This window comes from Scyliorhinus canicula, chromosome 9 (genome assembly GCF_902713615.1).
Source record: "Scyliorhinus canicula chromosome 9, sScyCan1.1, whole genome shotgun sequence".
NCBI classification, from domain to species: domain Eukaryota; kingdom Metazoa; phylum Chordata; class Chondrichthyes; order Carcharhiniformes; family Scyliorhinidae; genus Scyliorhinus; species Scyliorhinus canicula.
Window position 1 is genome coordinate 155,713,353 of NC_052154.1, and position 15,162 is coordinate 155,728,514.

At 46.9% G+C, this 15,162-nt stretch overlaps 1 protein-coding gene across 6 annotated transcripts in view; it reads left to right on the plus strand.

The window, feature by feature from the left end:
* Positions 1–15,162, plus strand: part of lrrc56 (leucine rich repeat containing 56) — a 244,298-nt gene that overhangs the window by 46,617 nt on the left and 182,519 nt on the right. The window lies entirely within an intron of this gene.

Genomic DNA, 15,162 nt, shown 5'->3' on the forward strand with positions numbered 1-15,162 from the left:
CCCTCCCTTCGGCCGCTTGCGCGCCCCATACTGCCCGCTTACAGTGCCTCCAGCCCCAAATGAAGCCCCCCTCTGCCCGCGGATTGGTCCTCCCCCTACTGTGGCGGCGCCGGACTGAGGTCCACAGCCGCCATGTGAGGTTTCCGAATGGTGTGAGCACAGGTAATCCACGGCGTCGGGAACTCGGCCGGTTGGGGACGGCAATGGATACATGGCGTGGTGTACTCCTAGTGTACGGCACTTTTCAGGGGGCGTCGGGGGGGGGGGGGGGGGGGGGCAGAGAATCCAGCTTGGGATATCAACAAGTGAATAGGATTCTGATTTATTATGTGGCCCACAATACAGCAAATACATAGACTTGAGTTCATTAAAAAGTTTGGCTACTCATGGTTTAATCTCGTTGTGTCACTAATTATGTCTACCAGTAGGAATGTTTTCATTCAAATATAATATATGAAATAGTCAATGTTAGAATCACTGCAGCCCAAACGTAAAGTAACAAGGAGCATATTAAAGATTGTCTTAGAGCAGAGAAGGTTAAGGAGAGATTTGATAGAGGTCTTCAAAGTCTTTTTTATATAGGGTAGCTATAAGGAGAAATTGTTTCCAGTTGTGGGGAGCTGGTGTTGGTAACCAGAGGTTATGGATTTAAAATAATTGGCAAAAGGACAGGAAGCTACATGAGGAGAAAGAAAATAAAATTTATGTGGTGAGTTGTTGTGACATGGATTGCACTACCTGAAAAGGTGGTGGATGCAGATTCATTTGTAATTTTTGAAAAGAAACCAGCTAAATATTCAAAAACAAAATGCAGGTCTTTGGCGAAGGGCAAGGGGATAGGATTAGCTGGCTAATTCTTTCAAAGGGCCAGCACAGGGATGTTAGACTGAATGATCTCCCTCTGTGCTATGATTCTATTGCAAAAGTATTGAAGGGAATGTAAGAAAAACATTCTTCGCACAGAGGAAATTCTGTACCGCAGTGTGGTTTTGGCAAAATCCATAAGGTTTTTTGGTAGAAAGATAGTAAGTGTTATGGGTTAGGGTGAGTGGAGCAGGATTCCTATCAATGGCCCGTGGAGTACAGCAAGCTTGATTAAGCATATGTGCTGTTTCTGTTGTCATGAGAATGTCGCTTTCGGAAATGTTTGGCTGCTCATATTACTGCAGTGATGTCAGAGTGTGGGTGGAGCTGCTCTGTCTGTCAGCTTTTTGCTTCTGTTTTTGAGCAGGCTGAAGAGTGTGTTTTAGTTTTGTTTTCATGGTTGGAGCTGAAGCCAGACAGAGCAAATGTACTGTTGATCTCTCTGCCATGAAAAGACTATCTCTTGATCATTTGGTGAATTCAGAATTATAAATGTTCTCAGTAATGAATGTAAACCTAATGTGCTAATGTGTTAAAAGGTGTTTTAAGTCATATGGATGTCAAAAGGAAAGCTTAAAGGATTACTTAGTGTTGTATTCTTTGGGGGTTGTATTTGAATTAATGGTTGCTAAGATGTTCACTGTATGTTTTAAAAAGGTTAACTTTAGTTCATAGAATAAATATTGTTTTGCTTTAAAAAATACTTTTCCATTTCTGCTGTACCACACCTGTAGAGTAGGCCGTGTGCACCCCATGCCTCAATCTATTAAAAGTTGTGGGTCAGGTGAACTCCATGATACACTTTGGGCTTCTCTAAATCCTGGTCCATAACACTGTGCAGTTCTAATCCTATGCAATTTACCCTACAACAATGCAAATAATTTGTATTTGTATTGTGCTTTTAATGTTGTCAAATGCACTAAGGCATGTCACAGTTGCATTCTTAAACAAAATTTGACACTTCTTTTTTAGAAAATATTTTAATTCAAACCTTTTTAACAAAAATATACAAAATATCGGAAGAACAACGCATCAACCCAATAAACAACCACAACCCTTCAGCCCCTGACCCCAGCCCCTTGTCACGTCCTGCCAATCCTATTTTAGCCCCCATTACCCCCCCCCCCCCCCCCAAAAGAACCCTCCCCATTCTGACCCCTCAACCCTCCTTTAAGAAATCAATGAACGGTTTCTACCTCCAGGTGAAACTTTCTCCTGACCCGCGCAGAGCGAACTTGACCTCAGGAATTCTGCTAGGTCGCTTCCCCACATCCCTGCCTTTGGCGACTCCGTGTCCCGCCAACATAGCAAACTCAGTCTTTGGGCTATCGGGAGTCAAAGGCCAACACATCGGCCTCTCCTCCCCCTCATTGGACTCCCGGGTCATTCGACCAACCAAATATCACCACCTCTGGACTCTGAGCCACCCCCACGCCCAGAACCTCGGACATAACATCCGAGAATCCCTGCCAGAACCCTCGCAGCCTTGGACACGCCAAAATATGTGGAATGATTCGCAGGCACCCCCTTGCACAGCCCACACCTAACTTTCACCCCGTCAAAGAACCTGCTCATTCTCGCCACCATCATGTGCGCCCTATGCACCTCTTTAAACTGTATGAGGCTTAACCTCGCACATGATGAGGATGCATTCACCCTCCGCAAGGCCTCAGCCCATGTCCAGCCCCCACCTCCCCTCCCAGCTCCTCCTCCCATTGGCACTTAACATCCTTCATCAGGGCGTCCTCCCACTCCATCAATTCTTTATAAATATCCAACTCCTTCCCGTCCTCTATTTTGTCCTCCGACAAGAGTTTGTCCTGCAGTGCCGGAGGCAGCATCCCCGGGAAGGACAGCACCTCTCTCCTCACAAAATCCCGAACCTGCAGTTGCCTAAAACCATTCCCCTTGGGCAACTCACACAGTTCCTCCAACCCCGTGATTTTGTCCAATCCCCACTTGCCACCACCCATGGAACCTCGCATCCAGTCTCTACTGCCTTTGGATGCCCTAAGCGCCAATTGCCATGACTCTATTGCCAAAGCAAAAAGCATCGAGGAGAGCGGGCACCCCTGCCTTTTCTCATGGTGAAGCCCAAAGTACCCAAACTCACTTGGTTCGGCTGCACACTCCCCACCGGCGCCTTATACAGCAGCCAAACCCAATACACGAACCCAAACTGCCCCAGCACCTCAAACAGGTATGCCTTCAGGACCTCCAGGCCCTGAACCCGACCCACCTCCACCTTGGGAAACTCCAACCCATCTAAAACTGCCTCATCCCCTCCTCCACCAGCCTTTCCCTCTCCTCCTGCTCTATCCTCCCCCTGTGTGCCGGAGTCGAAATAAACTCCCTGCCAAACTACAGCCTTGAGTGCATCCCACAACGTGGCGGCTGTGACCTCCCCTGTATCCACCTCCACAGAGCCCCGAATGGCAGCCCTTACCTGCTCACAGCCCCCCTTCATCTGCCAACAACCCCACATCTAACCTCCACCGCAGCCTTTGGGCCTTTCCCGAACAACCCGCCTCCCTCTCCTGCCGATCAGCCATACCCCTTCTTGAGCCAGGCCCTGCCCGTGTCATGCACTCCTCCAGGCCAGCCCTCAGATACCCACCGCCATCTCTCACTTTCCAACTGCCATACAAACCACACCCATATCAGCAACCCTCCTCTCCCTTCCTCCACCCTTACACAAAGAAAACCAACCCCGTTCTGCTTCTGATGTGTCACCCACAAGTGGGCAGGGTACATAACCCCAAACTTCACCCCCTTCTTGAGTAGGGCAGCCTTTATCCAGTTGAATCCGTCTTGCGTCTTCACCAACTCCACAACCAGTTCTTCGTAAACCTGCAGCTCACTCCCTTCCCAGGCCCATCTCCTGGTGTGACTCGCCCGTTTCAAAAAAAAAATTTTTGTCCAAGGAACTGTGCAGCCGCACCACCATCGCCCTCAGCAGCTCGTCGACCTGTGGCCTCCTCAGTGCCCTGTGCGTCCGATCCACCTCGTGGGGCCGGTCAAAGGCCCCTCACCCATTAACTGCTCCAGCATCTTTGCCACGTGCTTGGCATCCTCCCTTAATTGTTGTGAATTCTTCAGCCTCATCTTTCGCACTGACGTGTTGGGCTCCTCTATCATTGAGGATGAGGATACTTGTGGAGCTCTCTCTTCCAGCAAGTTGTTTAATCTTCCACTGTCATTCATAACTGAATGTGGCAGGATGGCAGAGCTTAGATCTGACCCATTGGTTGTGGAATCGTTAGCTCTGTCCATTGCTTGCTGCTTATGTTATTTGGCATGCAAGTATTTGTGTTTTGTTGCTTCTCCAGGTTGCCATCTCATTATTGGTTGTGCCTGGTGTTTCATTTAGTATGCCCTCCTTCATTCTTCTTTGAACCAGGCTTGATCCCCTGGCTTCGTGGTAATGGTAGAATGGGTGATATGCCACGGACTTCGAGGGTACAGACTGTGGTAGAATACAATTCTGCTGCTGCTGATCGTTCACAGTGCCTCATGGATGCTCTGTCTAGAATTGCTAGATATGTTTAAAGTCTACCCCATTTAGCACAGTGGTAGAGCCACACAACAGGAGCATATCTTCAGTGTGGAGACAATTATTAGGGCAGGTGACCAAAAGCTTGGTCAAAGAGGTGGATTGTAAGAACATCTTAAAGGGTGAGAGGGAGTTAGAGAGGCAAAGAAGTTTAGGGAATGAATTCCAGAATTTCGGGCTTGGTCAGTTGAAGGCATTTCTGCAAGTCGTGGAGCTATGGAACAATTGCGAGAGGCCAGAATTGGAGAAGTGCAGAGAACTCAAAGATTTATAGATCTGGAGCAGGCTACACAGGGAGGGATTTTAAAACAACGGTGAGAATTTTAAAATTGAGACGTTGCCAGCTTCAGTTTTGTAGTATGGAAGGCCAGCCAGAGCACATTGAAGTAGTCAAGTTGTGGTAACAAAGGCACGGATGAAGTTTTCAGCAGCAGATGAGCAGAGGCAGGAGTTGATGTTGCAGAGGGGTGATGCGACCATCAATTCACATGAGACGATTAGTAGAAGTAACCAGTGGTTTTAATAAGCTAGATCTGTGCCTGCCTGCGACTAAGTGCCGGCTACAGGCTGCAGATCAAAATACCTCCCCTGAGGGGTGGAGCCATAGGCGGAGCCCTCAAGGGCATCAATGTAATACAATGCAATACAGTGGTGAATTGTAGCAGCAATATGTTCACCACAAGGGGGAAGTAGGTAGTCTTGACAATGAAGTGAATGTGTGGTCATAAACATGGTGTCAAATACAATACCAATGTTGAAATACGGGCAATTTAGCATAGCCAATCCACCTAACCCGCACATCTTTGGACTGTGGGAGGAAACCGGAGCACCCGGAGGAAACCCACGCACACAGGGGGAGGACGTGCAGACTCCACACAGACAGTGACCCAGCCGGGAATCGAACCTGGGACCCTGGAGCTGTGAAGCATTTATGCTAACCACCATGCTACCCTGCTGCCCCAGGGTATCTAAAGCTGTATTTTCGGATATCACCAAGGGGCAGCATGTCAATGTGAATTATCAGCCAAGGAAAGATTCTTAGGGGACCTCAGAGGTCATGGTGCAAGAGCGTGAAGAGAAGCCATTACGTGGTTCTCTGGCTATGACTTGGCAAGAATGGAAAGAAATAAGAATATGTACTCGGATTGATGATGGAGGATTCTTTTCATGAGATGTGGGCATTACTGGCAAAGGCAATATTTGTTGCGCTTCCCTAATTGCCCTTGAACTGCGTGGCAGAAGTAAGTTAAGAGTCAACTACATCTGTATGTAGAATTACATATGAATCTGGAGTTACATGTAGGCTCGGTTGGATAAGGATGGCAGATTTCCTTTCCTGAAGGGCATTAGTGAACCAGATGGGTCATAAAATAATTGATGGTAGTTTCATGACATCATTACTGAGACTACCTTATAATTACAGATTTTTGGGCGGCACGGTGGCACAGTGGTTAGCATTGCTGCCTACGGCGCTGAGGACCCGGGTTCGAATCCCGGCCCTGGGTCACTGTCCGTGTGGAGTTTGCACATTCTCCCCGTGTCTGCGTGGGTTTCACCCCCACAACCCAAAGATGTGCAGGTTAGGTGGATTGGTCACGCTAAATTGCCCCTTAATTGGAAAAAATGAATTGGATATTCTAAATTTAAAAAAAAAAAAAAAATAATTACAGATTTTTATAAATTAAATTTAGAACATAGAACATACAGTGCAGAAAGAGGCCATTCGGTCCATCGAGTCTGCACCGACCCACTTAAGCCCTCACTTCCACCCTATCCTCGTAACCCAATAACCCATCCTAACCTTTTGGTCACTCGGCAATTTATCATGGCCAGTCCACCTAACCTGCACGTCTTTGGACTGTGGGAGGAAACCGGAGCACCCGGAGGAAACCCACGCAGACACGGGGAGAACGTGCAGACAGTGGCCCAGCGGGCAATCGAACCTGCGCCCTGACGATGTGAAGCCACAGTGCTATCCACTTGTGCTACCGTGCTGCCCTAATTTAATTTAAATTCCACCAGCTGAATAATAGGATTTAAACCCATGCGCCTGGACCATTAGCCTGGGCCTCTGGATCACTAGTTCTGAGATATTACCACTACTTCACCTGTTGAAATCTACCCGTGGTTAAGTGTAGTCTCATATACACTTAACTGAGCAGAAATTTGCATACATGTCTCGGGTGCGAAATTAAATCTTTATTGTGTGTCTATTGATTATAATTGAGAGTTTGAAAACTTCTAGTGGTTACAAATAAAACGTTCTCAAGAAAGCTCTTGCCAGCAGAAGACTTTTAAGAGATAATTAAACTTAGTAGCTTACAAACGACTTGAACTTCAAAATACAGTAATGGCGTCTTGCTCAAAGCAAAACAGCTGCGCTGATTAGAAGTTAGAAATATGAAACAAAGATAGTAGACAGCTAGGCAAATCGTATAGAGTGATTCTAGAATAGAAAATGGCCGCCTGAACTATTTTTAAGGAATTTGTTATCAACCTAAGTCAATCTATTCCTACCCCTGTAATATATTGATTGGTTTGGGTGAGATTTCAATACATTTGATTCGATGATTGGGTTGTCAGTCTTCAATGTGCAACATTATCTCGTTGAACTTTAAAGTTAATATAAATATTGCATGTGGAATTCTTAACTGTGTATTGGAATGAAAACTCTGCTTTTATCATTGGACTGGTATATGCTGAAATCTGCAATTCCTTTCTTTCGAACAATGGAGAGCCCTTATGGGCTATAATGTTTATTTGACCCTCAGTAGAAATGTTGCATTTGCTTCTTGCTCAACTGCAAAATGTTTCAAATGCTGTGCTTCATTTCTGCAAGCGATGTGCTTTTGCAAACTGTTGTTGTTTGTTCATTTTTGCAGTGTCATGATGGAATCCATTTTAAAATGGTTTTTGAACTGGGCTTTTATATTTATAACAAAATGGCGAATTAATTATCCTTTTACCTATCAGAAATAGCAGGTTTCCTTCACCACCTGAATCCTCCTTGTTAGCGGGAGAGGATCTCAAATAAATCACTCAACGCCCAGAGCTGCTGGTCCTCGCATCAAACGGTTTATTTCCCCGGCGGGGAGATAGTGTCTGTTAAAGTCCCAGACCATCTATCCACCGAACAAAGGAAAACATCCATTCTTATACATTTTTCTAAACAGCTACACAGCCCATTTCGGCTCGACCTTGTTCAATAATACTGATTATAGATTACATTATTAGTTATATATCCAATTAAATTTGATATTATGTAAAGTGGGTTGGTACCTTACCAGCCCCTGACTTCATGAAGAAGGCACTCATACTAACTGTTAAAGTTAGCTCTCCTGCTTGCATCGGTGACCTTGGGCTGGCGAGGATGAACAATGATCCTTGTATTTCTTTGTGCCGGCCTCCCTTGCCTCCCTAGAATCTCTCATTCAATTGCCTTAATATCAATCATCCTTGTCTCCATGACTAACTCTGCTGTCTAATTAAATGATGTTATTTATACTGGTTTGCAACTTAACCCAGCTAATGGTTGTTCAGGAATGTGGCCATTTTGTGTCTTTGGTATTGCAAACTCAGCTGAGAGCCATTTTGTTTAACTTCTTTTTTTAATTGTATGTCTGTCCTTTCTGATATTAGTAATTCTTAGGTTATAAAAGCACACGCATTGTTTATACACTATCTATTCCTCCAAATTGCCTCTTATACAGGCATCTAAACCAATGGGGACCTTTTGTCTAAAAACCTTCTTTCAAAATCTCACTTCAACACTCCTTAAATGGTGGAGCAATGGAAATGTGTAGGTGACCAACTGGAAGAGTGCAGAGATCTCAAAGGTGTCACCATTGGAGGAGGATGTTGTGGTCAGCTGTGTAGCAGGCTTCAGACAGGTCGAGGAGGGGAAAGTTTACCATGGCTACAGTTGCACAGGATATCTTTTGTGTTGGGATCCCTGTGGGGGGGACCGTAAACAGAATACCAAATTTACAAATGACCCCCTAAGAAGAAATTACCCCACGATTTCACTTTTTGTAACCTTTACTTTAATACAAATCAGAATCCATGTAAATTAAACCTGAGTTAACATGCAAATCATGTGTCAAATAGATAAGTAAATTTCACAAATTCATTACAACAAAGCTGTGTCTTACACAAGCACCGCTCTCTGCACAAATGTGGAACTACGTAACCGCACAGTTCCACTGTATAGGGAGTGATTGCCATTTTCTTATCTTCTCGATATGCAAGACAGTGCACGGTACAACAGTAAATATGATGAGTGCCCTATCATCTGTGACAATATAATAGTATAACGACAGATAAAAATAGTAAATTGTTAGAAACATTTCCTGTGAAATGTCAGTTTGTTTCTCACTCCATGAGTGAATGACATCGACTTTTCAGCACAGAAACAGAACATTCAGCCCAACTAGTTTATACCAGTGTTTATGTTCCATACAAGCCTCCTTACGTCATCAAATCCTTTTCTCATATAACAAAACAAGTCCAGGAAAGCAGGGAGAGTGAGGAGTGCAAATGTCTGTGTGACTGACACTAATGCAGCTGATGAAACCACAATTGGTGTAATTCTCCATACCCTGCAGTGAAAGCTTGGCTGGGACATCCGCCACTTATCTACCTTCAATCTTTAGGATCTAAATCCAGGACAATTACCTAAATCAGGATTACTGGAAATGATCGCAAGGCACCAAGTAATGAAGGAAGCCTTTTGTCCCATCTTTGTTGCTTCATATGGATGGGTTTTATGCTCTCATGTTCCTTCATCCTCAATATTGTTGCATTTGTTTGTTTGTTGACTACTTTCTCTGTGAAGGAGAATCACCGGTATCAATCCTACATCTATTAGTTTGAATCTGTGTTCCTCATCCTAATCATTCCAATTTCTTTAAAGTAGCGTTCTGGATTGATATTTTGCATGCCAATGACTATTTCACCCTTTTATAAAGGTCCCCTGTATTCTCCCAGAATCTCTTTTCCAGGCTGTAAAACTGAATCTTTCCCCACTTCTCAACTCAGACCCCTGATACTAGAGATTGACGTTGCGATTCTTCTCTTCACTGTCTCCAGCACATGACTGTCTCCCTTGTGCCTCGGTGACCTGATCTGCACTCTAAGCAGATCCCCTGTCCAGTTAGAATAGAATAGAACCACTACTGTGTAAAGGAGGCCATTAGGCCCATCGAGTCTGCACCGCCCATCCAATCTCCCACCCTACTCCTGTAATTCCACCTAGGGACAATTTAGCATAACCAATCCACCTAACCTGCACATCTTTGGACTGTGGACGAAACCGGAGCACCAGAGGAAACCCACGCAGACATGGGAAGAATGTGCAAACTCTCCCCAGATAGTCACCTCACAGACAGTCACCCGAGGTCGGAATCGAACCTGGGTCCTTGGCGTTGTTAGGCAGTTGTGCTAACCACTATGTCATCATGCCGCCCCAATTTGATCAATTTATTGCACACTTCTGGCTGTGTAATTCACCATTCTGTTGACTTTATTGTTACTGATCAACGGTAGTTGGCCATCTTGCATGTTGAGCTTATTAAGATCCTAAGCTGCTTTTAACCTCTTGTGTGTCATTCATAAAAAGTACATCGAAGGGTGGCACAGTGGCGCAGTGGTTAGCACCACTGCCTCATGACACTGAAGACCAGGGCTTGATCCCGGCCCCGGGTCTCTGTCCGTGTGGAGTTTGCACATTCCTCGTGTCTGCCTGGGACTCACCCCCATAATCCAAAGATGTTCAGGATTGGCCATTCTAAATTGTCCATTAATTGAAAAAAAGTACTTCATTCGTTTCCCTGTCCAAATGTTCAACATTTTGGATTAACTGTATTTTCAGTGAAAAGATGTTTCAAATCCATTAAAAGTTTTCTTTTTTGGAATTATGCCAGTGTAATGTATTTCAAATACCATAATTTATTTTGATACTTATGGAGAAGCACTTTCTTCGAACTGTATGATGGTATCCTTCCATTGTTAAGTGTTTGCACATTCATTTCTTGCTTTTACAGGAAAGAGCCAATTTATGTAGCTTCATATAAAAGAAAAATGCTTCAACTCTGTATTGTCGCATCTTTACAAATATGCGTTTAATTTAAAATGATATCTAGAAACTTCTACCCTTTGGTGATGGCAGTACTGAACTGTCTAAAGAATGTTTGGAGCTGTTTTTAATAAATTACTGAAAATGATCAATTGTGGGGAAAGAAGTAAAGGATTCCTCATATTGGCTACAAAATGATAGAACACAGAAGGAGGCCATTCAGCCCATTGTGCCTGTGTGGGCTCTTTGAAAATGCTATCCAATTAGTCTCTCTATGTATGATCTTTCAAATGGGTGCAAGTGGGCGAGCCGCCGAGGGCGATGGTGGTGCAGTTGCACCGCTTTCTGGACAAGGAGAAGATCCTTCAATGGGTGAGGCAGACCAGGATATGTAACTGAGAAGGGAACGAGCTGCAGTGTATCAAGACCTGGGTGCGGAGCTGGCAAAGAGGAAGGCCGGGTTTAACAGATTAAGGCTGCCCACTTCAATAAGGGGGTGAAGTTTGAGATACTGTACCCTGCCCGCCTGTTTGTGTTTGATGGTAAGTTTTGACGGGGGAGCAACAATGGTGAGTGTGCCTTTTGTTAATCTTGAGGGATAGATGATTGGGTTGGGTGGAGGGAAGGGGAACTGGAGGGAGGAAGGATGGTTGGAGGCCTTGGGTGGGGGCTACCATTCTAGCTGGGCGGGCTAGTTAACGGGAGTAAAGTGGATGGCTGCTGGGGGGGGGAGTTGATTTTTTTTTTGTTTGAGGGTTGGGGGAGGATTACTGCCATGGGTGTGGTCAGTGTAGTGCAATTGGGAAGAGATTGATGACAGTGGACATCTGAGGGTGGGCCTGGAGGATCGCATGACACTGGCTGGGTGCTGGTTCAAAAAAGGGAAGGGAGCGAGAGCTTGCCGACAGGCTGGAGTGGGTGGGGGGAGATAGGGAATGGATAGTGGAAAGTTGGAGGGGATGCAGGTGGTTCTAGTAAATATCTTATGCTCTGAATTGGGATGATGTGGACTTTATGAGGCGGGTGTTAGGGAAGATTCTGAACTTGCACTCGACGGTTGATTATGGGGGGGGGGATTTTAATACGGTCATAGATTTGAGCTTGAGGGGCAGAACAGTGGTGCAGTGGTTAGCACTGCTGCCTACGGCGCCGAGGACCCGAGTTCATTCCCGGCCCCGGGTCACTATCTGTGTGGAGTTTGCACATTCTACGTGTCTGCGTGGATTTCACCCCCACAACCCAAACATGTGCAGATTAGGTGGATTGGCCACACTGAATTGCCCCTTGATTGGAAAAAATAATTGGGTACTCTAAATTTATAAAAAAAATAGAAAAAAAACGATTAGAACTTGGAACTTGAGTCCCAAGTTACCGAGGGTATTGGCAGTGGCGAAGGTGCTGAGGGAGCTGATGGAGCGCATGGGGTGGTGGATCTGTGGCGGTATGGGAGGCCAAAGGCAAAAGAGTTTTCATACTTCTCCCATGTGCACCGGGTGTACTCCCGGATTTATTTTTTCCGGCCTAGACAAGATGTTGTTGGCGGGATGGCTGATTCGGAATATTCGCCGATTGTGGCTTCCGATGATGCACTGCACTCTGTGGATTTGCATGTGGCCCGGGGTGGGGGCCCAGCGCCCGCAGTGGAGGCTGGATGTGGGGTTGTTGGCGGCTGAGGTGTGTAAGTGGGTGCGGGCTGCCATTCGGGGATACATGGAGCTAAATGACAAGGTGGAGGTCACAGCCGCCAGGCTGTGGGAGGCACTCAAGTTGGTAGTCAGGGGGGAGTTTAAATCAATTCGAGCACATCGAGAGAAAATGGAGCGGGAGGAGAGGTCAAGACTGGTGGATGGGATTTTGAGGGTGGATGGGAGATATTCAGATGCACCTGAGGCAATGGGTTGAGGGAGCTGATGGATGGCATAGGCGGGATGCAGGCAGGGAAGACTCTGGGGCTGGACGGGTTCCCAGTGGAATTTTATAAAGTGTTTGGGATGGACCTGGGGCCATTGCTGCTGAGGATGTATAATTAGGCGAGGGAGATGGGGGAAACTCCCCACTACATTGATGCAAGCTTCCATCTCCCTGATTTTAAAGAAGGATAAGGACCCAGAGTAGTGTGGGTCATACTTCCCGATAGCGTTATTAGATATTGATGCCAAGCTATTGGCGAAGGTGCTTGCATTGAGGATTGTGTGCCAGGAAGATAGGGGAGGACCAGACAGGTTTTGTGAAGGGAAGGCAGTTGTCAGATAATGTGTGGAGGCTACTTAATGTGATTAGGCTACTCCCGGAGGAGCAGGTGGTCGAGGTAGCCATGGTGATAGATGCAGAGAAGGCGTTTGATCCGGTGCAGTGGGCATATTTGTTTGAGGTACTGGGGCAGTTCGGGTAGAGGTTTGTGGATTGGATCCATCTACTGTGCAAGGTGGCAGTGACGAGTGTGCGGATGAATTGAGTGAGTTCGGGGCATTTTGGTCTACATGGTGGGACCGTGCTCTTCCCAATGCTTTTCGCCTTGGCGATAGAACTGTTGGCAATGGCACTTAGGGCGTTGAGGGATTGGAATGGGATTGATCAGGGGGGTGCCAAGCATAGGGTTTCACGATATACTGATGACTTGTTATTACATATTTCGTACCTGATGGGCTGCATTGGCGGATTATGGAGGTTTTGGGGTAATTTGGCGGACTTTCGGGATATACATTGAACATGGGAAAGAGTGAGGTGTTCCTGATCAATGCCAGAGGGTAGAGAGGGGATTGGGGGAGTTGCCGTTTAGGGTGGTGGGGACGGGCTTCAGGCACTTAGGGATTCAAGTGGGGAGGATCTGGACCCAGCTGTATAGATTGAACTAGGCTCTATTGGTGAAGGGGATGAAGGTGAATTTTAAGAGGTGGGATGTTTTGGCGCTGTCGCTAGCTGGGCGGGTGCATGCGGTGAAAATGACAGTGTTGCCTAGGTTTCGGTTTGTGTTTCAGAACCTCCCTATCTTTGTCCCTCAGTCTTTTAAGAAAGACAATGGGCTGATCTTGGGGTTTTTGAGGGTGGGGAAGGCACCGCGAGTGCACAGACCTTTCTTGAACTGGGAGGCAGGGTGGCATTGCCGAATTTGATAAATTATCATTGGCCAGCAAATATTGGTGAGGAAATGGGCTGTGGAGGAGAGGTTAGTTTTGGAGCTGCTGGAGGTGGCATCGTGTAGAGGAACGAGTTTGGGGGTTTTGTTGTTGGTGTCTTTGCTGTTCTCGGCAGCCAGGTACTCCGTGAGCCCAGTGGTGGTGATGGCGTTAAGCATGTGAGGGCAGTGTAGGCAGCACTTTGATGCATTGTTTGGGACCGATCTGCGACAACCATGGGCGGAATTCACCGATCCGCTGCACCAGTCTTCTGGTGCGGCGCGCCCCCGCCAGCGGCGGGATTCTCCGTCACGCAAGCCGGTTAATGGGATTTTCCATTGTGGGCAGCCCCAAACTTCCGGGAAATACCCAGGCGTGGGCAGCGCAACAGAGAATCCTGACAGCGGAGAATCCAGTCCCGTAGGTTTGTGCCGGCGGGGCTGGACGCGAGGCTCTGGGTCGTGGCGGCAAGTGAGGATCGAGTACTTAAGGGACTTGTTCATAGGCGGCAAATTTGCGGGGCTGGAGGAGTTGGATGAATTCTATGAGCATGTTGGGGGGGGGGGGGGGGGGGGGGGGAAGAATGACATCTACACGTTCTGGGCATGTCCAAGACTGAGGGGGTTCTGGCAGGAGTTCTCCAACGTGGTGTCTGAGGTGCTCAATGTGAGGGTAGTTCTGAGTCCGGGGGTGGCGATATGTGGTGAGTCAGAAGACCCGGGAGTCCAGGGTGGGAGAGAGGCCGATTTACTGCCTTTGCTTCCCTGATAGCCCGGAGACGGATTACATTGGGTTGGCAGGACTCTGAACCGCCGAAGGTGGGGTGTGGGTGAGCGACCTGGCAGAATTCCTGAGGTTGGAAAAGGTTAAGTTTGTTCTGCGGGGGTGGGTAGAGGGGTTCGCCCGGAGGTGGAAACATTTCATTGATTCCTTCAAGGAGAATTGAGGGATCAACAAAGAGGAAGGGGGGGGGGGGGGGGGGGGGGGTGTATTTTGAGGGCATGGTTAAAGGGGTTAAAATGGGGAAGGCGAGACATGGTGGGGTGTTGGCGTCATGGGGTTGGACGGTTGTGGTTGTTTATTGGGTGATGTGTTCTTATATTCTGTGTTTATTTGTTGCCTTGAATAAAAATATTTTTGACATGTTGAATAAAAATATTTAAGAACAGGTGTGCTACTGAAGATGCACGCTGAAGTTCTCACGAAAGGACCTGAGTGAGAATTACTTGGGAAGTTTAACTTTCTAATGGGGAATTTTGCTGCTCCCTGGGACACTATGCTAGTGTTGGAGACTTGGGGGACATCTGCAGTACTTACCTGGATAGTTACCCAGGAAACGTTAGAGCAGGGGTGGGCAAACTACGGCCCGCGGGCCGCATGCTACCCGCCAAAGGTATTTCTGCGGCCCACCAAGTCATTAAAATAATGGGGGGGGGGGGGGGGGCTGTTGGGTTACTTACTGGTATAGGGTGGATATGTTGACTTGAGTAGGGTGATCATTGCTCGGCACAACGTCGAGGGCCGAAGGGCCTGTTCTGTGCTGTACTGTTCTATGT